This window comes from Taudactylus pleione, unplaced genomic scaffold (genome assembly GCF_031769625.1).
Source record: "Taudactylus pleione unplaced genomic scaffold, aTauple2 ptg000250l, whole genome shotgun sequence".
Lineage (NCBI taxonomy): Eukaryota > Metazoa > Chordata > Amphibia > Anura > Myobatrachidae > Taudactylus > Taudactylus pleione.
The window spans coordinates 567,501-593,285 of record NW_028284652.1 but is presented as its reverse complement, the minus strand read 5'-3'; the positions used below and the strand labels follow the sequence as shown (position 1 = coordinate 593,285).

The window sequence follows — 25,785 nt, the reverse complement described above, 5'->3', positions numbered from 1 at the left end:
CCTGATCAAAGGTGCTGAGTCTAACTCACTGGGAGGTGTTCACCATTGACCACTCCAAGCGGGGTTTGGGCTTAAGCTGCACCCAGTAGGCAGGTTGCAGCCCTTTGGTCAGGTATCCGGCATGAGTGGTAAAAAATAGAAGAATACTACCACAGGACAAGCACAGGAGAAAGATATTTGAGGATTGTACTGAAGTGATGTACAGAGAACACACTTAGTGGTTTCAGTTGCAATGCTGGCACAGGAGATGGTATAATGAGCGGGTACTTGGATGATGTACTAAGTACACACACTGACTTTAGACGCAGCACTGATACATGAGAATGGTATCACGAAATGGTACTTGAATGATGAACTCAGTACACAAGCTGAGGATTCAGCCATTGAGCTAACAAAGAAGATGACTCTTAATAGATTGTAAACAAAAAATGGCAGCTGTTCAATCAACCTGGTTCTAGTAGTGCTAGTTGGAGTTCCCAGTGGTGACTCCCAGGTAAGCTGGCTCTCAATTTGGATGCATTTATGTATGTGCCTTTATCATGAGGCCTTACATTTGACAAAATATATATGTGCCTTTATCATGAGGCCTTATAATTGGTATATATTACATTTGGGGTGAGAGTTTGGGCGTAGGGCCCCCGAGGCTACTCTGGCTGGGCCTCCTCAGGGCATCACCACTTAATACACATAGTTACTTTTCACATCACCTTTTATATTTGTTTTTTATTCATGTAATTTTTTCACATATATTTTAACCCCTTTTTCAACACTTATTAACTACTCGCACACATCTGTACTTTACACTTCACTGTCACCTTTTTCCATTTTTCGTATGATGCCCTGGGGGGGTCCTGGGCTGAACGTTTTTTGGGGTGCCCTGCGCCCCGGACGTGAACCCCTTAGTGTTAGGGACTGCTAGTGGCAGAGAAGCCGTGACGTGGCCTAGCAGCTTCCCATGTATGTGCAAATGCATGCAACTAATATCTCTGAATTTCTATTACCATGTAGTCTTCATGTATTGTTGCAAGTATAATTCCTTGTGCTGAGGAACAATAGGGGGTTAACCCCCCCTTTTTTCTTCTTAATAGATTGTACTCAGAAGACACACTGACTACACACACCACGTAAAACATTAGGAACAAGTCACAGGAAGGAATAGAGCTTGGAACCTGGAACGCTACAATGGCAAGTTAACACTGGAAGTAACGACGTTGTACAGGCAACTTCCTGTTGTCCAGAGCCCGGTTATATACCCTAAGGTAGCAGTCCATTGGAAGACACTGTCAGCTGACCGCAACCAACGCTACCACTGGGGAAAGGATTAGTCAACTGAAAACAGACTGTCATGGCTGCGTCCATCACGGTAACCACAGAAACCACATAATGGAGCAGACCCCAGGTATAATCCTCACCGCGTCACTCGCTGCAGCACCTGGCATCTGGTCGCTCTAGAGATCAGGGGAAGCCAGTGCTGAGGTGAGTAACGGTCGGTCCTAGGCCACAACCTGACAGTTTTATTCTATGCCGGGATAGATGCCTTGGTGTACAGTGGAACAAATGCTTAGACAAGTATGGGGAATATGTGGAAAAATAATCTGTATCAAGGCCAAACTATTGATTATATGTATATGTACGAGTTGAATAAATTTACTCAGTGAGAGGTCTTGTTATCATTTATTGAACCACCCTCATATATGCAAAATAAAATACAAAAACTAGACTATAACCCATTTAATCTGCGCAAGGCCCTAAATTGACATAAACGTTTTGTCTCATCCACACCCATTACCTGCTCCAGTTCCCAATTACAGGACTTTTCAGACTTTTCTCTGGCATCCAACCCTTCATGCATTTCCTGAATCTTACCACTCCCGGCAAGCTTATAAATTCCCAAACTACTAAAGTGCGATTTTACAAAAATGGGGCCCCATAGCAACAACTGAGATTCTGACTGTTATTAACTTTTACATTTTAGAAGATAAGAACTCAAATTTGATTGGTTGCTATTGGCAACATCTTCACTTTTGTAAACCCACAGCGCACAAGATGGCGGCTGAGTCATTAACAATCCACTGAGTACGGAATCGCAGTTGCGACAGGATTTGCGATCATCTCTGAAAAGAAGTGGAAATAAATCAGGTGTAAATTGCTCCAATCAACTGTGCACGGACAAAAATAGCTGCACATTTGTAGACGCATCATCATCAGTGAGTACTTGCACATGCTCTATACTAGGTGCAAAAGATATGGCAACACACAGGCACATTTTTGCTTACATAAAGATCTGAAGAAGATACATAATGCACCCTTCCTGAAATGTGCCTATGTACAGTAGGACCAGCCATTTCTCCCCTGTTCCAGCTCTCCGCTTACAGGTGTAAATGTGACCAAAAGGTGCATGGCTATGCGTTGCCCATACTTGGAGTACTGCAAATAGACATAAGATATGCTCCACACCACACACAGACACACATTCAACTCTGTATCAGCCTCAATGATCTTACCCAGAAGCTTCAAATTCCAGAGTGGACCAAATCCATTTTATTATCCATCAGTTATGATATCCATTGTATTACATGTTGTGTTTTCTACCTATTCAAGTTTAAATGATTACCTTTTAAAAAATGTTTTACTTGAATAGTGATGATTACTGTGTTCGAGTTTGAATTTCACATGGTCACATGTCAAAAACCCATATAAAACATGCAGCTTTTTAAGCCTGAACGTGTTCAAACTAGCTCAAATTGATGGTCGAATTTAGTTGCATGACATTAGTTTGGCTTTTTTAGTCATTAAGTGTAACAATTTGTTGTAGATGTTGAACTTTAAACTGTTTTTCAATAACTACTTATGCTGGCCATACACTCTGCAATTATCGGGACGATCCGCCCAATATCGGCGGATCGCCGCGATAATTGTAGCGTGGGGGGGCGACCGAGGGTTAAATATTGCTCGGTCGGGCATGCTGGATTGTCCAGCATGCCTGTCCGATGCGATATTTACCCGGTAACTGTCAGCCGCATCGGGCAGTGTATGCCCAGCGTGGCCGACAGACAGACATTTCCTGTGTTCCTTCCTACGGAAGGAACAGGGAAATGTCTCCTCCCCGGGGGCGAAGCGCGGATGTTGGGATATACACTGTGAGATTTCTCTCACAGTGTATGCCGACAGACATTTTATCTTGCCGTGTATGCCCAGCATTAGAAACAATTTCAAGCATCTCATTCCATAGCTTCAAAGTCAGTGGTTTGAGTTTCAAATTTGTGTTCTAGGTTTGTCAAGTTTCCACAGCAAAAAGTTGCTAAAAATTCTAATAAAGTGTACATAGAAAATCAAAATTCTGAATGAGCAGGTAAAGAATAGGTTAGGGTAGCTGTAAGTACATTGTGGACATTGTTTGAATTTGAATGACAAAATAGTAAAGTATAACAGCAATAAGAATGATTAACTGGAAATATTACTTAATATCTCTAGCTGAACTCCATAAACTAAGTTATAAAAGGAGATAAAAAATAGTTATTGCTCTTTGAGAAAAAGAAACACTATTATTCAACGTTTTTTTACAGTGGACAATTAATATAACAAGTTATATAACATACTTAATTTTGTATGATGTTGTAAATGATGAAACCCAATAGATCAAGTGGTTTTTTTCACAACAATAGTGATCCTAGAACTGCACATAGACTTAGACGAAAGTACACAAGGACATTTCTTGTCTCCTCCCAACTATGCGTTTTAAAGGCAGATCCTTTTCTCAGGTTCTAGAACATGACTGTAAGACAGGGAAGAAGGTGCACGTATAATTATTTAAATATCCTGTATTTATATTAGCTGTGATTATAGAAATATCAATAAGAATCATCATGTTCACAGGATCATAATTTACCAAAATAAAGAACAAGTAATAAGTATCAAGTGACAATATACATAGCATACTACTAGTTGAAACAGTATTATGTTTTATATTTGAAGTTTAAAAACACATTTAAAAGACTTTACAAGGGCTGCAGAAACTAGCTACTTAGCTAATTAAGGGAAGAGAAGATAATTCCCTCTCCAATACAATCACAGAGTGCTTTAAGTATGGTAGCAGCAGGTGTGTCACCGAGTGTGGTGACACCCAGTGTGGCACTTATCTACCCCTCACCCACATGCAAAAGGGGGCATGGCCTTGTGTCCGCAAGGCCATACACCCTGATGTGTGCCATCTAGGAGCCGAGCCTGTGTGTCACGCCCCTATCCTCTTTGCACTGGGGGCTTGCCCAGCGCTCTTGGAGCTGCTGGGAAGCCCCAGCCTCTCCCAGCAGAGTGTGGTTTATGAGTATGTGCATGATCCATTGCAGCTACAAGCTCTGCTTTGTGACACCGTCTGAGGGGGTGACACCAAAATAGCAGAGCAGCTCTGCAATTTTGGTGTCACCCCCTCGGATGGTGTCACCCGGTGCGGCCCGAAGTTCCCTAGTGATGCCACTGGCTAGCAGCCTTTATTAAATATTATTTTTCCTTAAAATACCCTCAGGCACAGCTGGAGCAACATCTCATTATATATACACACACCGTACAGGTAGCAGCATTCAGGCACCAAGTGTGGGTGCAGTATCAGACCCCCACACACGTACTGTCACACTGAACCTAATACAGTGTGCTGCAACACTTCTATTCCCCAGTCAGTGTCAGATCACTGTACAGCACATGGTGCCGGTCATCCATTTTAAGCGTTGCAATGACTGACATATAACACAGAGAGCATTGCAGTGAATGCCATATAATACAGAGAACATTGCAGTGATAGCGATATATTAAACAGAGAACATAGTAGTGACCACCATATAATGCAGGGAACATCGCAGTGACCACCATGTAATACAAAGAGCATCGCAGTGACTACCAAATAATACAGAGAACTTCGCAGTAACCACCATATAATGCATGGAACATCACAGTGACCACCATATAAAGCAGGGAGCATCACAGTGACCACCAAATAATGCAGAGAGAGTTGTAGTGACCACCATATAATGCAGAGAGCATTGCAGCAACCACCAAATAATGCAGGGAACATCACATTGACCACCATATAATGCAGAGAGCATCGCAGCCACCACCATATAATACAGAGAGCAGTGCAGTGACCATCAAATAATGCAGAGAGTCGCAGTGAATGCTAGATAATGCAGAGACCATCAGTGAACCACATATAACAAATAATATGAATAACCCACCCAACACACACACAATAATAACCTCCCACAATATACACACCTTGCCACCCCCTGTTCTGGTGCCTCTGATATATATTGCCCTTCTGCTCCAGGTTTCTGTCCTCCCTGAGCTCACTATGTATATATATATATATATATATATGTATACAAAAAGCAAAGGTGCGGCACTCAGACTGAAAAAACGACACTAAAGCAGGCTGTGGCTTGTCAACGTTTCAGTTATTGAAAACTGTCGTCAGGAGAAAATGCAACAGTAAAGTACACACATACCTTTATACCGCTACACCACGTGCAATCGGAACTCCGGAGCCTGGGACTGCGCACCCGACCGGGGTCCGGCAAAAATGACGTCATCACGCATAGCGCATTCTTAGTCGTCATCACAATGTGTCACCATCACCATGACTACACGTAACAATACAACAAATATAGATAAACAACCAAAAGAACAACTACCGCACATTACAAATAATGGTAAACATGATCAAAGATAATGTATCCATTTAAAAAGCACATAGTACAATCGAAATCAGGGGTAAATTCATAACAGATCTCAATTAAAACATCCATAAGAAATATTATCATTTAACCCATTAGGAAAAAGGACATCTAAGCGTGCAATCCAGCGCGCTTCACATTGTAACAATTTTCTAGCTCGGTCACCTCCCCGAATCATGGGGGGAACCGTGTCAATCATTCTATATCTTAAACTAGATAAAGGATGTTTAAACTCTAAAAAATGGCGAGCCACAGGTTGCTCACTCTGACCTGTCGCTAGAGCATTGTGAATAGCTGACCTATGCGCCGTCATTCTTTCTTTAAATTTTCGCTCCGTTTTGCCAATATAGCTTAAACCACAGGGGCAAATAATTTGGTAGACTACATAGCAAGAATTACAGTTAAGTTGTGATTTAATAGTGTAAGATTTACCGCTATGAGGATGATAAAAAGTGTCACCCGGGATAAGGTATTGACATGTGACACATGAACACTTAATGCAACCAAATTTTTTTGGTATAAAACTAAGATTCTGTTGAGAATGTCGCAACCGGGAAATATCAGTTTTTACCAAAATGTCCCGTAAATTACGGCCCCTGGAATAGCAAGGCATTAATCGAGTATTAGAGAGGTGTAGATTAGCATCTGATTCAATAAGTGGCCAATGTTGTTTAGAGATCTTATTAATTATGGGTGAGGTGGTGTTGTATCTATTAACCCAAGGGAATTTGGGATTAGTTGCAATGTCCACCGTTTTCTTAGACAAAAGATCATTTATCTCCATAGCTAAAACTTTCTGCTTGGCATCAATAAGTATTTTCCGACTATAACCCCTACAAAGGAACCGCTCAATTAGTTCATCTATTTGGTGCTCTGCTGACGCAGGGTCACTATTGATGCGCCTAACTCTTACCATTTGAGAAAAGGGAAGGCCTCTAATTAAACTTTTGGGATGGCAACTTTGTGCCTGTAAGAGTAGATTCCTGTCGGTAGGTTTAGAATACAGTGTTGTAACAATAGCAATAGCACTGTTCTGAATAGATATATTGACATCTAAAAAATTCACTTCTTTTGAATTTATCGTAAAAGTAAACGTAATTGGACAATTACTCTTATTATGCCCCTCTAGGATATTACACAATGTTTTCTCCTCACCGTGCCAAATGACCAACAGGTCATCTATATACCGAGTGTATAAGACAATCTGTGCGGAATTCACAGGGTCCCCAAAAAATAAATCATTTTCTATATAAAACATAACAATATTTGCATACACTGGTGCTGCACTTGAGCCTATGGCGCAGCCTGTAACCTGTAAAAAATATTGCTTGTCATACATAAAAAAATTATTAATCAAAACAAGTTTGAATAAACGAACAAAAATATCTTTTACAGCCGGAGAAAAAGATGTTCGAGAAGAAAGGAAATGTTTAACACATTGAAGGCCGAAGTCATGTGGAATTGATGTATAGAGGTTAACAACATCTATACAGGATAACAAGCTGCCATCCGGGACCACAGTAATATGTCCCAATTTATTGAGCAAAGTAGTCGTGTCTAGTAAAAACGTTGATTCTTTCTGAACAAAAGGCTGTAGTTGTGAATCCAGATAAACTGCAGTTGGTTGTAAAAGGGAATCTTTAGCTGAGACAATAGGACGACCAGGAGAAGGGTCAATGCCTTTATGAATTTTTGGTATAGTATAGAAAATTGGCATGATAGGGAATTCTGGAATAAGTGTGTTTCTTAATGTATCCAATATACAGTTAAGATCTACTGCTTTGTTCAATATTAATTGCAATTTTTTCTTACATGAGGCAGTAGGATCCCCTTGTAACTTCCAGTAAATTGATTCATCAGCTAATTGTCGTTCCGCCTCAGCTTTATAATCTTGCAGATCTTGAATAACGATTGCGCCCCCTTTATCTGCTCCACGGATAATTATGTCCTTATTGTTAGATAAAGCACGAAGAGCCTGTCCTTCCAAAGGAGTAAGGTTAGGATGAAAGGTTTTTTTCCCTAGTCCTGCCTCTTTAACGTCCCGATCCAACACCCTGAGATATGTTTTGTTTCTGGCGTTGTTTGAAAAAGGTTCAAAATTAGAGTGAGGTAAAAACTGTTTCAATTGTGAAGGAATATCCGTCTCAACGATACTTAATGTTTCCCCTTTAAAAAATTCCTTGAGCTTTAATTTTCTCTGTAAAGAATGCTTTTCCACATTCCACTGAAATTCCTCGAATGGTACAGAGGGAATAAATGACAATCCCTTACTCAGCAGACCATATTCGCTTTTGGATAACTCATGAGATGATAAGTTAAATACTAAATCCTTTTGGGGTAGGGTGGTTTGCCTGCTCGTCCTCTCCCTTTGGTTCTGCCGCCCTCTCCTTGTGTGGCGTCTTTGCGCCCGTTTTTGTCTGCCCTGGTAGTCATACCTAAAGGGCCAGCTGCTACACCAATTTTTTCAGACTCACTATTGGAGCTAATGTTGTCTTGAGATGACTCTGTATCGAATCTTGAAAAAGGTTTTTTACTCCTAAAGAAAGGGCTTCTAGAATCTTGTGGGCGATTGCCTGACAGCCAACGATACACTGAATGCGTCTCATAGTCATTTTCAACTTTGAGCAACTTCTCCTTCTTAAATTTTATTAAGTCATGTTTATATTGTGCAATTTGCAGTTTGAGTTTGTCAAGCCAATTAGTGTCTTGATCAATTTCTAGCACCGAGAGATGGGTTGCTTCAAATGTAGAGATTTTATCTTTGACTTTTTGCAATTCTTTGGATGACTGCTCTAATACTAAGAGTAATAAATCGAACGAGCATTTGTTAAGAATGGCGACCCAACGCCTGCAGAAATCAGGATCGTGGCGCCCAATAGTAGGGCAATTACGCACCCTAAATCCCCTGGGAATCTTTTTTAATTTATGGTAATCACTCAAGGAGATTCCGTGAAGATAAAAGTCAATCTCTTTTTTCTTCAACCTGAGCAAATCTTTAAAGATTATTTCTGCTGAGCTTGATTCTGTCTCATCATTAAGACCCTTATCAAATAAGATATTATCTGCTTCAGTCTCTGAAAATGATAAGGTATCACCAACAGGAAAGTGCATATGTGAAAAGGAGTCCTGAGGTAACTGAGACATTGAAATACCCCCGAAATTCTTCGCTCAAAGCAACACTGCTCCCGGGGATTCAACGTCTAAAGGCCGGAGATTAGTAAAAGAGAACAGTGAAAGTGAAAGATATAAAGAAAACTAGCTCTTATTGTTTTCTATATAGCTTTCACTTTCACTGAGTGTGACGCCCTGAGGAAAAACCTAGACTCAGAAACGCATTGGTGATATTGGGTTACCCATTACTGTTAACATCTTTGGACACCTTATTACACTTATCTCGGGAGTGGGTGAGATGATATATGTTGTAGTGCCTTTGTATTCTTGGAGACCTCTTTTGGGGTTAAACTTTTGTGAAGTTTTTACCTTATGGAATAAATCTTTGTGACTTATCCTGACTGTAGAAATTTGCTGTTATACCTATCAGTAACATGCGGTGAGGTCAATGGCCGGGGAGGCACACATGGAGATGGGTCTGAGTGCTGGCACCCTGTCTCATCCCCTACTCACTGTAACTCTCCTCTCACTACTGTGCACTAAGCTTCAGTGTTGATTGATTCTCCTACCTGCATCACTGTGTCTTCTCTTGCTGCTGCTGACTGAGTTCCAACCTATAAACACTGCAGTGCACTTCCTGGTCACATGACACATCCAAGGTGTCCATCAGTGCTCAAGGCATGTCCCCCATACTCAGAGGCATGCCTCTATTTGCTCTCTCTGTGCAGCTTACTACCCGTGGTGTGGCCCCGCCCCCAGATCTGCAAGCAGTGTTTGACTATGCAGAGGCTGAGCTGGTTCTAACTGTGGTCTTGGGGCGCAGGTTTCCATGATCGATTGTTTTATTTACATTGTGTATGCTATGAAGTTGGAAAGAGTTAACCAAAAATGCAGGAAATCACCACTGCCTACAGTTCCCCCAGGAGCTTTGGCCGCAAATTTTACCCAAACATGGGCATGATCTGATAGACAGATTACATTTCTGCTTCTAGCACATTAGAGAACATCACATTGGAGACAAAAATATATAAATTTTTGGACAAAGTCTCATGGACAGCTGATAAAACAGGCTGTAGTTAGGATCCTGGTGGTCAAGATCCCCACGGTCAGAATACCGGCGCCCAGAATCCCACTGGTCATCAGAATACTGGCTCCAGAATCCCGACAGTCAGAATGCAGACTGTGGGTATTAAGGGTTAGGTTTAAGGGCTTGGGAGATGGTTAGGGTTAGACTGTGGGAAGGGAGGGTTAAGGTTAGGCTGTGGGAAGGGTAGGTTAGGGTTAGGCTGTGGGAGGGTTGGGTTAGGGTTAGGTTGCGGGAAGGGAGGGTTGGGGTTAGGAGAAGGGTTAGAATACTCACCATCATGTGTTGGGATTTTCACCACCTGGAGCCGGCATTGAACAGCAGTGCTAGGTCCCAGCAACTTATATATTCTCACAGGACTCTATACTATTAATTTATCAACATGCATGGACATAAAAAGTAACAGTTATTAAATCTTGCTACATAAGTTTTATGAATTGTCATAGGACCTTTGTTAGACCCTTGTGGATCCTAGTTCACTAGGATATTTATTTCCTTATTTTTATTATCATTTATCATGTATTAAATTTTTGTTTCTGTTTTAATTTTATATATTTATTCTGCTGTATTTCTCCATAACGGTTTTATATGGTATAATATGTTTTTTTCTGTTTTTGATTATTAAATAATGTTATATTTTTTTATACATAAGCATTGGTATTGATAGCTCTTCCTTTCTCATTTTGTCCTGTATAATGGCTGAATATATGCTAAAATTTATTTAAATCAAATTATTTCCCCCAAGTCCATATCTGGACTATAGTGTTTTGTGTATAATTGGAAATAACACTGTTACAACAGGTGATTATGTGGAGATCAGTTCCCTGATCACAATATAACCTGGATTGTGCCAGTGCAAATTCCACCATATAACTAATAGTAGCAACACTTAATATATTTTCCTTTTATTGTTAATAGAAGAACATTCTTCAGTTTTTGGCACAAGGCGTATGTGTGTACTGTACATCTACACATTTTTTAACTATATTTAATAAATGTTACATGTTATTATTACATCTATTTCATAAGAGTGCACCACAAAAGAGTCTTCTTTCTTTCTCTTGTGTGCATATCTAGTTCTACTGACTCTCAGGTGCACCACCAACATATGGGACATATATGAATTGTTTCACCTTACGCTATTGTTGGTTTTTGACCACTTGCATTTAATGAAATTTCCATAGCTGATGTGAAATCTCCCCTTTTTCCTTTATGCCATATTGCCCAGTGCGGCTGCCTAGGCTAATCTCTCTGCTGGCAATCAGTTATACAGCTGGTTCATCCTTATAATAGATTGTCACTTTACATTTTATCGACCATTTCACTGAAATCCCAATGGTTAAGTACAATCAGAGCGCATTACATAACCCTTAGTGGGAGAAGAACACACTTTCTGTCAGGCCATCTTAGGAGAGGAAGTCAAATTAAAATCACTGCTCAGCACAAGATGGGAGTCAGAACATACATACAATTTAGATTGTAAATATTAGGACCAAAAATAAAACATATCTAGACCCCTCAATCACGGTATCCAAAATTATGAACCACCTCACAGGATCAACAGTATTGGAATGTATGGTAAATTGTAATGATTTATTTATGAGGATCACCTACTTACACTAAGCATGAAAAAGAAATGCGGAAGATTCTAAACAGACATTGGGTATTATTACAAACGGAGCCCAGTCTCAATTATATATTACCTGAAAACCCAGGATTGTCTTCAAGAAAGCACACATTCTTAAGGACATCCTGGCACTGAGTATGTTAATACCTATACAGCGTTCACAAGGAGGAATTTGTGCTACAAAAATTAGAGGTTCCCACAAGTGTGGTCACTGCAATGTTTGCAGATATACCCATCCTCTGCCACATTTATTTTCTAACTTTGATCACTCTAAAACCCATATTGCTTGTAATTGTAATACGCCATGGGTTATTCATCTCTTGGAATGCTCTTGTGGACAAAAATAAGGTGGCAAGACCAAACTTCCACCGGAACATATGAAGAGTATTAAGAATAAACTAGATATCCATGCTGTCCCTAGACATCATCATTCAGATCCTCACTGTCTGAATTTTAAAGAAATTGAATATGTAAAATTGGGGGAATGGGGAGGGGATCTAAAATATAAACTTTCAAGAAGAGAAATGTTCTGGATATATCAATTAAATACCCTAATACCCCAAGGTTTAAATGAGAACTACAAGATTGCTACTGTTGTGTAATCTTGTAAATTCCTTTTTCCCTATATCCCTCTTTTGTGTATGTTTAATGTAGGAGGATCCATCCAATGTTAGTATTTTTATATATTCTACTGTGTGGGATGTACTAAGCTTCGCATCCATGATGCCGTGTATTCCGACAATTATTGGGTACATATTGCCGGTATGTACCTAGAAAATTGCAAATGGCTGTTCCACCGGTAAAAGCTGTCCTTTGCAATAGAGGGACTTCTGGGTTTATGACCCAGTAATCCTACTGGTGAACTTCATGGCATGCGCAGAAGGACGTGCGCACCACGGGCTGTGCTGGGAGGAATCCGATTGGATCCCTTTCAGGGGGCGGTGCAGATAGAAACCCATAGCCTTCTATTGGGTAATGCCATCTAAAGATACTTGGGGCCTGATTCAGAGCCGCACGCAAAAAGCGTGCGCTTGCTCTGAATCAGGGCGTCCGCTTTTTAAAAAAAATCCAGCCTCCTGGCCGCTCGCATAGCTGTGGGTGACCACCCACAGCTTTTGCGAGTGGCCAGGTTATGGTCGCGATGGTCGCGACCATCGGACTTGCGACGAGACCCTTGTGGTAGGCAGTGCTGCACCCAGCGCCGTCCTGTGTTGCCGGCCCTTCCCTCCTCCGCTCCCTCCCCCTGAGCTTAAATATGTCCTGTAGCGTTGGGAGGGAGGTGGGCGTTTCCTGCGCCCTCCGGAAACAGTAGCGCTCCAGGCGACGGACCGGCTTGCCCGTGCCTGGAGCTGCTACTGGTGGTAGGGTCTCGTTCCTGCAAGCCCCAGTGAGCTTTATCCCTTTTTTTAATGTACGTTTTTGTATTGTTCATTAAATGTGAATTTTAAACATATTACACTATTGCTGCTTTTTGTTTCTATTTATAAATGAACCTGAGTGAAATTGCGGAGATCTGAACTAATATTATTAATATATAAGAAAGTGCCAGTTCTTTCTACCTTTTTGGGGGGAAAGGGGGGGGGGATTCAATTACGCACAATAATGTTTCATGCGGTAACATCGGGACTTTAATGCAATCTTTTTTTCCGGGCAATTCAATTACCCTCCGTTTTTACCGTTTGAAAAATGTCCAGTTTGTGGGTGAAAACACATAGGAACTGCGAAAAAACTGCACTAATCGGGGGTTTTGTTTCACCTGCCTCTGGGCAGGTGAAAAAAAATCCCCAATAGTGCCGGCTTCCTGTCATTAGCTCAGCACAGGCTGCTGTGTGCTGGGCTGCAGTAGGATGAGGGAGACTGCTGCCGCTGAGCAGCAGTCTCCTCTCCTCTGACACTGATCGCGGCCCCCCCCGACCTACCCCTTACTGAGGTGCTCACAGAGCCCCCCCATTTCAGCACTACCGTTGTTTTTTTTTTCTAAGTGAGGCGTGACCACACCTCCCATAATTAGATCACACCCCCATTAGCTCAGGGAGTCAATTAGCTGGCGGTAAAGTACCGTGGCTAATTGAATTCCCCCCTTTGTACGAGCAAATGCACTTTATTGGTTATGGGTACATATGGAGTACTGAGACTCTCAAAGTGATTTTGAGTACCTTGCACTTTTATTGAAGTGTTTTTGTGATGCACATGATTGCAGTGTTATTTTCTATTTTCACCACTGGAAAACTGCCCAGGTGTAGGATTTTCTTGGTGTGTTGTGGAAGTCAATTAATTCATTACGTTTTTTTGTGAATATATTTTTTCCTGTCACAGAATCCTCTGGATTACTGTGGGAGGAAGATTGAAAAAAAAATTACAGCAACCTGCAGTTAAGCTAAAGCTACATTTATCTTGTACTTTTGCACTTTATTGAGTTTATTTCTTCCTACATTTTATTTTACAAGGTTTTATAATATGCTACACTAGATGGCAATGTTTTCTCACTCATATTTAGTGAGTGTATATAAGAGATGCTGCGGTTCAATTTTCCTGAAATAAGCCCCGGTTCAAGTCACTTTTGGGGTTCTGAGGAGAACCGAGTCCAGACTCGAGTCTGCTGTAAATTTGGAACTTGGATTTAAAAACAGAATCTTGGTTTTGGATTGCATATAAACAGGTCCAAAACTACCTGTATGTATAAATTATAGGAATACAAAACCAAAACCGAGTCTGAACTAAAACACTTGAGAGTGGTTTTGCCAAAACCAAATCTATCTATCATATATATATATATATATATATATATATATATACATACATACATACACACACACACACACAGACAGCATTATATATGTGCTGATTGAGCTATCATTGAGCCAGTGAACTAAGGGGCCCATTTATCAAAGATCATTTGAGGTAAATTCCCCGAAAACAGGTGTTTTCGGGGGTTTACCTCAAATACTTAGTATCCCCTGAATGTATGAAGGAGGGACCGCAGCAGGTATCTCCGATACCTGCTGCGATCCCTCCATTGCCGCCGGCAGCCGCCTCCCCCATAGGTTTCTATGGGGGATGCGATGCTGCCAAATGTATCAATATCGGGAATGCTTCGCATTCCCGATATTGACCCCAGCAGCTAACGCCATCAGTAGATAGCGTTAGCCCCTGTGTCCTATGGGGACTTACCGCATTTGAGCTGGCGGAGGGATCTTCCAGGTCCCTCTGCCGGCAATGGGCGCCGCTCATGTGCAGTCCGCGGGAATGCGCATGCGCAGCAGCCCGGAATGCGCTCCGGCCACATCGCAGGGACGGACTCTTTTCAGAGCCCATCTCCGTGCATGTGCCTGGTCATACATTTGGCTGGTATGATCGCATTTTGCAATGCGATCATGGGCGATACTGCATACCCTGATCGCATTGCAAAATGCGATCCTTAATAAATGGGCCCCTAAGTCTAATAGTATAAAGGGAGAGGAAGCTCTTTTGTGAGAAAGAATGAATATGAGCTGATTAAAATTGCACTTGGGACTAAGCTACTGGTACCATTGAGTGCTGAATGTAACTGGGCTGCTAAAGTGGGACTGTATCCAATGTGCTTTATAATTGGAAAGTTTAAACTATTGTTCTCTGGAATTAAGAAAGATCAGCATTAGATGCAAAGTCTACTAACTTTGCCTATTGTGGAATATAAATACATGCATGTAATAGGACAGTGACCATTTAGCAAGAGTACTGGGGTTTTGCTGATCTGCTGAGTAATAGTCTGTTTTGCTATTTCTTCATATATGTGTTATTGAGAAGGTTATTGTGTGTTTAGAGTAGAGTGTGTTGTTAAAGTAATGGAGAAACTGTATTTTCTATAGTTGCAGCCAAAAATGTGCTACATCAGTTAGGATAAAGAAGCATATTGAACTATTAGAGAGAATTATTGCCTATTGCTAATTTACTACTGTATGGGATGTAGTTAATAGACCAGCAGACTAAATGCCGCCGGTCTATATCCCGACACCAGAAGCAAGATGGGGGACTGAAGATAGGTGGCGAAATACCGACTCCAATCTTCATCTCAACAGAATGCTGAAGGATGCCGGACCGATCGAGGTAAGTCCGGCCGTCCCCAGCACTTAGCCGTGAGGGAGGGGTTAGGTTTAGGCAACCCCGGCGGGACTTAGGCTAGGGGAAAGGGGGTTAGGGTTAGGTGCCACTGGGGGAGGTTAGGCACCCGCATGGCTTTAGGGTGCGGGGAAGGGAGGGTTAGGTTTAGGCACCCCTGGGGGGACTTAAGGTTAGGCACCACCCCAGGAGTTTAGGGTTAGGCACACCTAAGGGAGAGTTAGGGTTAGTGGGGGAAGAGTTAGAGGGGGAGAGGGGGGGTTAGGGTACTTACCTGCCGCTGTCGGAATCTTCAACCTGTCGGGTTTCTGCTGTCGGGATTTGAATAGGCTAAACAGCCGCCGGCATTTCAATCCCATTCCATACCATATTACTAACTGCTGTAATGTATTTATCATATTTCATTTGTGCCGCAGTGACTGTCATTCATATGGTGATTATTATTTTCTTGATATTGACCCTCCCTGGACCCACATCCTCTTACTCTCCCTTTAATAAATCTATCTATCAAGGCTGTCACATTATGTCATTTTACTGTGTGTATGGGGGGAGCCTCTCTGTCATTGTTAGAGAAGGAAGATCCTCTGGAGCTGCCATCTTAACGGTAAGGTGCTGTACCATCTAAACCTAACTTATCTGCAGGGCTGTAGCTAGGGTAGTGCGGCCGGTGCGATCGCACAGGGCACCACAGGTCAGGGGGCACTGTTTGGACCTGTCAATTGTCTGTTTATTATCATTCTCACTTGTAGCTTCCTCTTATTTCATCCCCAGCATCTCCTGGCCTCCCCTATCTCTTCCCTGGCCCTGACCCATGAGGCCATTCCCCTATTTTGGGTGCATTATGGACCTCATTCAGAGTTGGTCGTTGCGGCCGCGCGGTCGTAAGGGAAAAGGGGCCGGATATGCAAATGATGCACTCGCAAGTTGCGTCCTTAAGATCGGATCGTTAGCTGGCCGACCAAGGGGAGGATGCGGCCGTAAGACAAAAAATACGCCCCCTTCTCATACGCATTACACATCATCTCCGGGCATATAAGGATTAATCGAGACCATCAGGAACCATCAGAGCTGGTCGTAGAGCTTAAGGTTGACCATACCCTCTCTTAAGCACTACGATCAGGTCAGTGTACAAACCACCCATGTCACATGTGCCATGACACTACTTGGTTAATTATGCACTCCCATAAAACGCCGTTCGCATAATTAGGCACGCCTGCGTTCGGATCTCCACTCCCCCGTTTTCAAGCACTTTCCCCTGTTACCACCCACAAATGTCTCATTCTGTCACTCAAACTACCGACCTGGCTGTGTTCAAGGAGAGAGAAATTTCTGATCGTAGCAGCTAGTTTGCGCACGCGCATTGCAAACTTTATGCATGCGCAGTTTAGCGAACATCGGTGGCGTATGACCGTGCGGCCTCAACGACCGACTCTGAATGAGGTCCTATGTCCCTTTGAAAAATGAGGGGGGCGTCAATGCTCTTTCTGGCACAGGGCACCAAAAAAATCTAGCTACGGCTCTGCTTATCTGTGCCCACACCAAAACCCAGGGTACCACAGAAAATGCTGCCACTCTGCAGGCTGAACAGCTCCATTCTGCCTGCGGCTCTTATACAATGGTGGTAAACACAACTACTATTGTTGTTGACATGATTTGAGCTGCTGGTCGGGAAGGGGGTCAAGTTCCAGGCAATTAGAACCCCCCTTCACTGAGCGTGCACCTGGTCACAAGTCTCCACGTATACCCTTTTCTAATACTTATTTTCCTCTGTAGAATGGTTTCCTGCTAGATCACGCTAAAGCCTTAACTGTATTTGAAAGTTATCATTTACTCACTCTCCCTTCCCTGCCCTTAATTAAAGACTCTGAGTTCCTTTAGGTTTTACTGGAAAGTTTTTTAATTGTGATGTAGACTCTGCACAATCTTACCATCAAGAGCTATGACCTCTACAACTGAACACAGTATTCTAGGGGGTCTATTTATCATTATTGGATTAGTGCTTTTGTTCCTTTTTACTTTATATCGCAATACAGAACGCATTTTAGCTGTCATTTAGCGATTCAGGGCTCTTTTTGTACAAATTCTGCTATTACGGTATGTTACTGCGCATGAGTGCTGAGCTTTGAAACTGGGAGGATCTTACAGAGCAGGTCCTCCATTGACGGGTATAGATAGAGTATCTCAATCTCAAGATGATGTAACCCAGCAAAGAAAAGCTCAGGTTTTCACTGAGCCATTTGGAAGTCTGTAGAGTAGGCTATGAGGACTTTGGGAACAGGAGACATTAGAAGAACCACAGTTGCGATTTCTTCTGCAGTAGCCCATTTTCTAAATAGGATGAAGTAATGATAACTCCTTCCTCTTGCAAAAAAGGAATTGTCACTGCTTCATAGATGTATGTTCACCAATATCATAGAATCACCATCTCTTAATTCCGTCTGCCTACAGTATGTACTGGTGTTTCCCATTTCTTCGCTATGTTGTTGGCTGACAAGTGTGTCTGTGAGTCTCTGAAATAATGACCCCTAAATCCTCTGTATTTTCACATCTTTAATACTATATTCAGGCTTTGGATTTTGATTTGTATGATTTTGCTCTTACTGGCATTACATTGTGGTTTATTGGTTTATTGTGACATTTGGTTTATTGTTTTATGTGAGGGTAATCCAGAAAGGAAAGACCATTGGTGCATTCCAGCCACGTAGCTCATTCACCTCTCCAAATCATTGTCAAGCGGTCTCCCTATGATATAAAATCCCTCCAACTGTGAAGTGAGTGTTATTCGATTCTTAAATGTGCAGAAAGTGAGACCTGAAAGTGAGAAATTTACTGTCAATTAAAGCAGGTGTATGGTGATGTGAGAGAGTGAGAAATGTTTAATAATGGATGAACAAACATGCATGATAAAGATCGCCTGGGATGCCTATCACGTGAGGTTTTCAATCATCCACCCTATAGACCGGACCGTGCTCCAAGCGATTTTCACCTTTTCACTAAGCTCAAGGAGTTCCTGGACAGAAAATGTTTAGGAAGTGATGAAGAGTGGAAGCTTGCAGTCGACAACTGGTTCAATGGACCGGAGGCAGCCAAGAACAACAAGCAGGGGTGACTCTTGGGTGGCGCCCCTGTTCGACCACTGCGGTCAAACAGGGGTGCCACCCCAAAGAGGGCGCAGTCCACTCAACCATCCCCATGTCAGTGGGACAGTCCCATTTTTCGGGCATTGTCCCGCAGTTCCACTCGCGGGCTTAAATGTCCCACGGGTGGTCGGGAGGTTAGGGATACAGTACGCACCGCCGCAGCTCTGCTTTGCAAAGCAGAAAGCAGTTGTGGTGGTGGTGAAGCTGAATGGATGCCACGCACATGCCCAGCAGTAGAGGCTTACACAACCAATGAGAAACTGTAGGACTGCTGACTAGAAACAAGGCAGAGCTGAGTGGTGGCAGTCCATCCATAACTGGAAGTGGCTGGAGTGCGGCTGCAGGCAGATGGTTACTTGTACAGATGTAAAGGACAAGGTTCACTAGCAGTGGCAGAAGCTAAGCAGAAAGCAGTGGTGGTGGTGGTTAAGCTGAATGGATGCCACGCACATGCCCAGCAGCAAGAAAATGAACACATTTTTTTTTTTTTTACAGGGGTCTATTTAATAAACATAAATATGGCTTTTATCCGGCATTTTAACTGGAGAAAGCCATACCTGTATTTTCTCTCTAGTTACATGAAAAGTGTGAAAAAAATCATTGATTTATCACCTTTTCTTTTCTATTGTCACATTCCTGCATTCCTCATTGGATATAATGGGGGCAATGCAGGAATGGCACTGGTATTTATATCATACATGCCTACTCTCCCGGAAGTCACAGGAGGCTCCTGGTAGAGTAGGCACTTCTCCCGCATTCCTGCCCACTTCCTAGAGAAGTGAGTAAAATGGGGATAATTTTCACAGAGATCGGGGGTTCCCGAGTATAAATATAAATATGTAAATATGCGCAATTCTCTGCAATTCGCCATGAGGGGACGGGGCTTAATGACACGGAACGTCAGGTCTCGTCCCCCATCTGCTTCTCCTCCTCTGGCTTCTTAAACATGTGATAACACATATACCTATACTTGTCCGAGCTGGAACAGGACACTTGTTTTTTTATTTTGCCAAGACCCACTGGATTTCTACCTTGAGAAGGGGACAGAATCTATCTCAGGAGGTAGGTGAGTAAAGGATTTTTTTTTACAGGTATCTCATTTATACATGGAGAAGGGGACCGAACATCTGGCAATAGGTAAGTATGTGTGAGTGTGGTAGGTGTGCAATAAAATTGTACAATCTATGGTGTGTGTGTGTCTTGTGGTTTTTTAACAATTTTTTTTTACAGTGGGAGTACGGGTGCCGGCAGCCTGCTGGCACTTGTAGGTCCGCAAGTGCCAAAGGAAAGGCACGCTGGCACCTCTAGTTCCACTGTAAAAAAATAGTTTAATTCTATTTTCAACACTATTACCCCTGCACCCACCGCCCAGGGGTGCGGGGAAGTGCCCCGGGCTTCAGCTTAAGCTTGGGCTGCTTGGGCAAGGGGGACCCCTTTATTGGGGGGGACCACCTCCCCTGAGATCAAAGCCGGCAGACAAAAAAAGCAAATGCCTAGGGGCATCCAAGCCCACCTAGCATTGGTGGTTGGCAGAGGTTTGGGACAGGCACTAAGGCACCTGCTTCTGTCAGGGTCAGTTACTTCCATCATTGCGCAGCGTCTACTGTTTGATGCTGCCGGGCCTGAATGGAGCTTTCAGCTGAGCTTCAATCGGGGATGGCAGCAGCATACAGTGACAGGGTAGGCAGCGGCAGAACAGCCGGCGGTGGTTGCGGGGGCAGGGATCCTTGATGAAGGGGCTCTCCTAGTGGTTAGGCTCCACGATCGGCGATCTCGGCTCCAATCAGGCTGCCGCAGGCACCTCACAGCCAACAACAGTGGGTTGTCACTGCGGGAGCAAGCAGGTCCAAGGAGGCTAGAGCAGAATAGCAGACTCTGTACAGTGTGGGTAATGGGCATGATCAAAAATGGCCGCTGGTCTCTGGAGGGCTGCTGCGCATGCCCAGCCACAGTAGCTCCTCCTCCCATGGGCCTTTGTGGAGAACTGCAGGCTGGGCCTGCACTGACTCCCTGCAGCCTGCTAGCACCACCGCCACAAAACACAGTGAGGAGGGGTTCTGCAGAAACTGCAGAACAGCAGGGGCAGATGCACAGGCAGCCAGCCAGTTTTAATTAAAGTCAGCTCAGCATGTGGTGAGGGCTGAACTGACTGCTGTGAGAGGTGCTGGTGCTTCGTGCTGGCCGGGTGAGTGGTGATTGGTGTGGCTGTGATCTGTGCTGCTGGGTGAGGGGTGCTGTGTGGGAGAGGGCAGAGGGGGTTCTGTATAAAGGGTGCTGTGCTGGATGAGGACTGCTGTGTGGGAGAGGGGTGATGGGTGTTGGCAGCCTCTGGGATCTGTGCTGCTGAGTGATGGGTGCTGTGCTATGAGACAGGGAGAGGGGTGCTGGGTCAGAGGCGAAACTAGTGGTGCTGCGGTTACATTGCACTGACCTGGTCCCGCCGCAATGAAGGGCCCGCAGCAGTATAATGAGTCTGACTGACTTATTTTACATTGTTCACCAAACGAGGATGCCTGGATATTTGTATATTTTGTGCATTTAACCAATGTGTTATTTTTGGTGTCCGTGTATAAACACTAAGCTTGGTGGTGGGATTATCTAGTAGGGGGCACCAACAAAAATCTTGCCTAGGGCATCATATTGCTTAGGGCAGCTCTGCCAGAGATCCCCTACTTGAGCTGACCAGCTTGGGGTGATAATGCTTTGGCCGGGGTGACACGGTGAAAGGGTCCCCTGGCTGTGGCATTACACCCTGGCCGGATTTGAGCCTGGTGCTGGTTTTAAAAATAGGGGGAACCCTACACTATTTTCATGCCCTATTTTTAAAACCAGGCCTGGCTCAGAAGCCCAGTGCTGGATCCTAACATAGAGGGGAATCCTACTCATTTTTTACCCCATATTTTAAGTACCAGGACTGGGTCAGGAGCCCGGGGATGGTTATGCTTTTGGGGGGGTCCTCCATGTCATTTAAATAAAACAAACAAACAAACATTTAAGCATTTCATTCACAATAACAAAGCAGAAACATACACAGCTCACACTGATCTGTGTAGGTTTCTGCTAGACACGCTGTTCAGGAGGGGTCTATTTGAAACTTCTATTTGAACGCAGAGTTTGCTATTATTACACCCGTGATTATAATCACAATTTTTGGTAAATTCCCTTGTTGTATTCCTTTCTAGGGAAATTACTGCCATGTTGAGACGATGGCGTATTCATTTCTGTTTGTATTTTCGGCTGCATTTTAACTGTGATATCACCTGTGATTAACTCGAAAGATATGGGAAATACTCCCGTTTTTGCCTGTGTTTGAAAAAATGACTCGCACTCCCCTACAGCCACATTCGGACCAACACGATTCTTAGTAAATTTACCCCACAGTCTTTACTTTCTGGATTAACCTTGTATATGGATTTTGACTACTGGGTCCGTGCATACTTCATAATAAATGCAATTCTGATATTTTCAGATTAGAAGCCGAAACATAATGTCAGTTATTTGTGATCCTATGTTTGTGTAGATGCCATGATCAAGTTAATGTGTAGCTACCAGTAATCTTCATTATTGTAATTGAGATAAAACAAAGGTCAATTTCCCACAATGCTTGATAAGACTAATGTGTCATAAAATATATAACAAAATAATGTGTTTTAGAATAGAGAATGAGTCCATTTCTATGTTACTACAAATAGCCAGTGCCTTGTAAAATATATTAATGCAAGGCTCATTTTTCTTGGAATCTAATGTTAAATCAAAGCAGGCTGACATGCTAGAGGACAAGACCTCTCAGGTAGGTTATCCAAAGCTTTAGTAAAGGATGGAGGGAAACCCTGGCAATAGCTCATTGTGAGTCTGGTGGTTTGGTTCCAGCCAGCAAATGATCCTTGGGCTATCAATGTGTGACTAGCCACCCCTGGCCTAAATAAATCAGTATGTGTTACTCAACTGAGTCTAGCAATGTGAAGGTGTCACGCCCGGATGTATATAGGCTACAACTGCTGGAACTTGGGCCGGTGAGCTAAGGCTGGCGGGTGAGTGGAAATGGGAAGGCAATATATAAGTCTTCATTCGTCTCTCCCAGGTGTTGGCACTGGGAATCGAAGGTAGTCAGCACTTGGTATGAAACACTGAGAATCGATAGGGATCCTAATCGCAGAGTTGCACTGAGAAATGTAGACACAGGAATACACTGAGAATGGGTAGGAATCCAATCGCAGAGTTGCACTGAGAAATGTAGACACAGGAATACACTGAGAATGGGTAGGAATACAATCGCAGAGTTGCACTGAGAAATGTAAGGAGCAGTAAACACAGGGATGGAGCTTGACAGCTAAACTGGTAATCAACTTGAAGGCTGACACATGTAACTCAGAGAGCCAGCTAGAGAGCTAAGCAGCACACTAATACCCCTTTTACACCTAAATTCCAGGTCTGACCCTGAGTTGGAACAGGGTTCCAATCCGGATCAGACCCGGAATTTAGCCGGCGCCGACCCAGGACATTCCCGAGTCGGCAGCATTCACACCGGAGTCGGGTCTGCATAGACCCAGCTTTTCCGGCGTTGAAGTGGACACTTGGAGATGACATCATCTCCAAGCGCCACTGAAGTCGGACCAATCGGCCGGCATACGGCGCGCTCCAGGTCATCGTGACCCGGAGCGCTCTGTTCACACTGCAGGGTTTCACGGGTTATTCCCATGTTAAACCCTGCAAGTTACCAGGTTTGGATTGCCGGGTCACTTGACCCGGCGATTCAACCCTCTCCCCTTTTACACCAAGGAGCTACCCGGGTTAACCCTGCAATAACCCGGGTTTTAGCTCCTGTGTAAAAGGGATATAAAAGACAACACAGGAACTGTTACATGAAACACTAGGGTTCTGTGAGAGAGCTAAAGTAACACACTGAGAATTAGCATGGGAGCTAATACAAGTAATCCTGGAGGTCAGCGTGAGGGCTGAAACAACACGCTGGAGATACTTTGTGGAAAACAACGGAGAGCATAACAATCACTGGAACAGCGAAGTTGAACATCACCTTCCTGTTCCTGGAGTGAGAATGTATACCCCTAGGTAGCTAGTCATTGGTTCAGCTGAGTGACCGCAAAGCTACCATTGGGGGAGACTAGTCAGATGATATGGACCAACATGGCTGCGCCCATGCCTGCTACCACGGGAACCAGGATGCACACATGGAAGCCCTATCAGACCCCCGAGAAAATACTCAGCCACCACTCACCTCCACTCCCAGCGACTAAACACCTAAGTCCAAGGACGCAGGCTCGGAGATGAGTAGCCTCATCCTGACAGTAGGCTGTAATCTGCTTTTGGCATACTTGCCTACACTTCTGGAATTCGCGGGAGGCTCCCGATTTTTCGGGTAGCTCCCTACAGAGCACCCCAAAAAACATCCAGCCCAGGACCCCCCCATGGCATCACACGAAAATGGAAAAAGAGTGACAGTGCAGTGTAAAGTATAGATGAGTGCGAGTAGTTAATAAGTGTTGAAAAAGAGGTTAAAATATATGTGAAAAAATTACATGAATAAAAAACAAACATAAAAGGTGATGTGAAAAGTAACTGTGTGTATTAAGTGGTGATGCCCTGAGGAGGCCCAGCCAGAGTAGCCTCGGGGGCCCTACGCCCAAACGCTCACCCCAAATGTAATATATACAAATTATGAGGCCTCATAATAAAAGGCACATATATATTTTGGCAAATGCCTCATGATAAAGGCACATACATAAATGCATCCAAACTGAGAGCCAGCTTACCTGGGAGTCACCCCTGGGAACTCCAACTAGCACTACTAGAACCAGAATTCCCTTCTAATTCTGGCTCATTCATGCATTTCATGTATTTGCATGAATGAGCCAGCATTAGCAGATCCTTCTTGTTCCGGGGTTACTTGTTTTTCTCCCAACGAGGTAAGCGTGATCGCCGCACTTCATGCGCCGGGATCTGTGGTCCCGGTAAAGCGTGGTCATCTGTATAGTGACGTCAGTAGGGGGTTGTACACACCAAAGCATTTAGTCATCCACGTGACTTTTTCAAGGTGCCTGTATGGTGAACTTGGTCTCCTTTTAAGTCCTGTGTGGCTATTTAATTAGTTGATTGATTGTTATTTGTGTGCCATGTGAATAAAATCTCTTATTAAAACATATGCAAGTTTTTAATTGTTATTTAAAACTAAGTATATATATATATCTCTCTCTCTCTCTCTATATATATATATATATAATCAGCAGGTTTAATCAAAATGTATTAAAACTTGTGAATATAAAAAATGCAATATAAAGAAATATATAAAAACAGATTACTTCAAACAAAATTGCCTGTGAGTTGTCAATAGATGAAACACCGTGTGCAAATTAATAGTAGGTCTAAATGAGTTAACATTCTAAATCGCTACACTTGTAATGTGCTGGGAGGAAGATGGATACTATATTTGCTTATAAAATTCTATAAAAGAAATAATTAGGTTGCATCTCATAATTATACATGAGAATAAAATGTACATATGTAAATATGTCTGTGCTTGGGGTAAATATAAATATATATGTGCTTGAGATGAATATGTATAAAAATGGAATTAAACATTAATAAAAAGTATTTTAAAAATAAATGGAAAGGGGGCGCTTCATAGTGCAATAACATTTTTAATTAATAAAATGATTACATGTAAAACACTGCAGTGTTACAGTGCCGCTTGTACCTTATATAAAACGGTGTGGGCTGGTTACCACATGGTGTTTTAAAATACTCCCTCCGGCAATCACCACCACGTTATCCCTGGAAGCTGTCGGGTTCACACATCCCGCTGCTCACCACTTTTCGAGGGGTTGCCGCAGGTCGGACCACGTTGCTGCCAACCATGGAGTTGGGGGGAGCCGATGGAGTCTCAATGTCAAGTCACGAGGCAAAGCCCTAATGCATTTCATCAGAGGGCTGTCCTCCATGACGTGATTTGCTCCTTTTAAACATGTTTTAATTTGAGGGGGCGTG

General features: G+C 43.2%; 1 protein-coding gene across 1 annotated transcript in view; it reads right to left on the bottom strand.

Annotated features, from left to right (window-relative positions):
- NAALADL1 (N-acetylated alpha-linked acidic dipeptidase like 1) overlaps window positions 1–25,785 on the bottom strand; it is a 132,352-nt gene that overhangs the window by 106,130 nt on the left and 437 nt on the right. The window contains exons 1-3 of the mRNA XM_088480011.1: window positions 25,496–25,785; window positions 5,496–5,630; window positions 3,600–3,775 (exon numbers count right to left, since the gene is read on the bottom strand). The exon at window positions 25,496–25,785 is cut by the window's right edge and continues 437 nt beyond it. The gene's annotated coding sequence lies outside the window, so the exon portion shown is untranslated. The remainder of the gene's footprint in view (window positions 1–3,599; window positions 3,776–5,495; window positions 5,631–25,495) is intronic.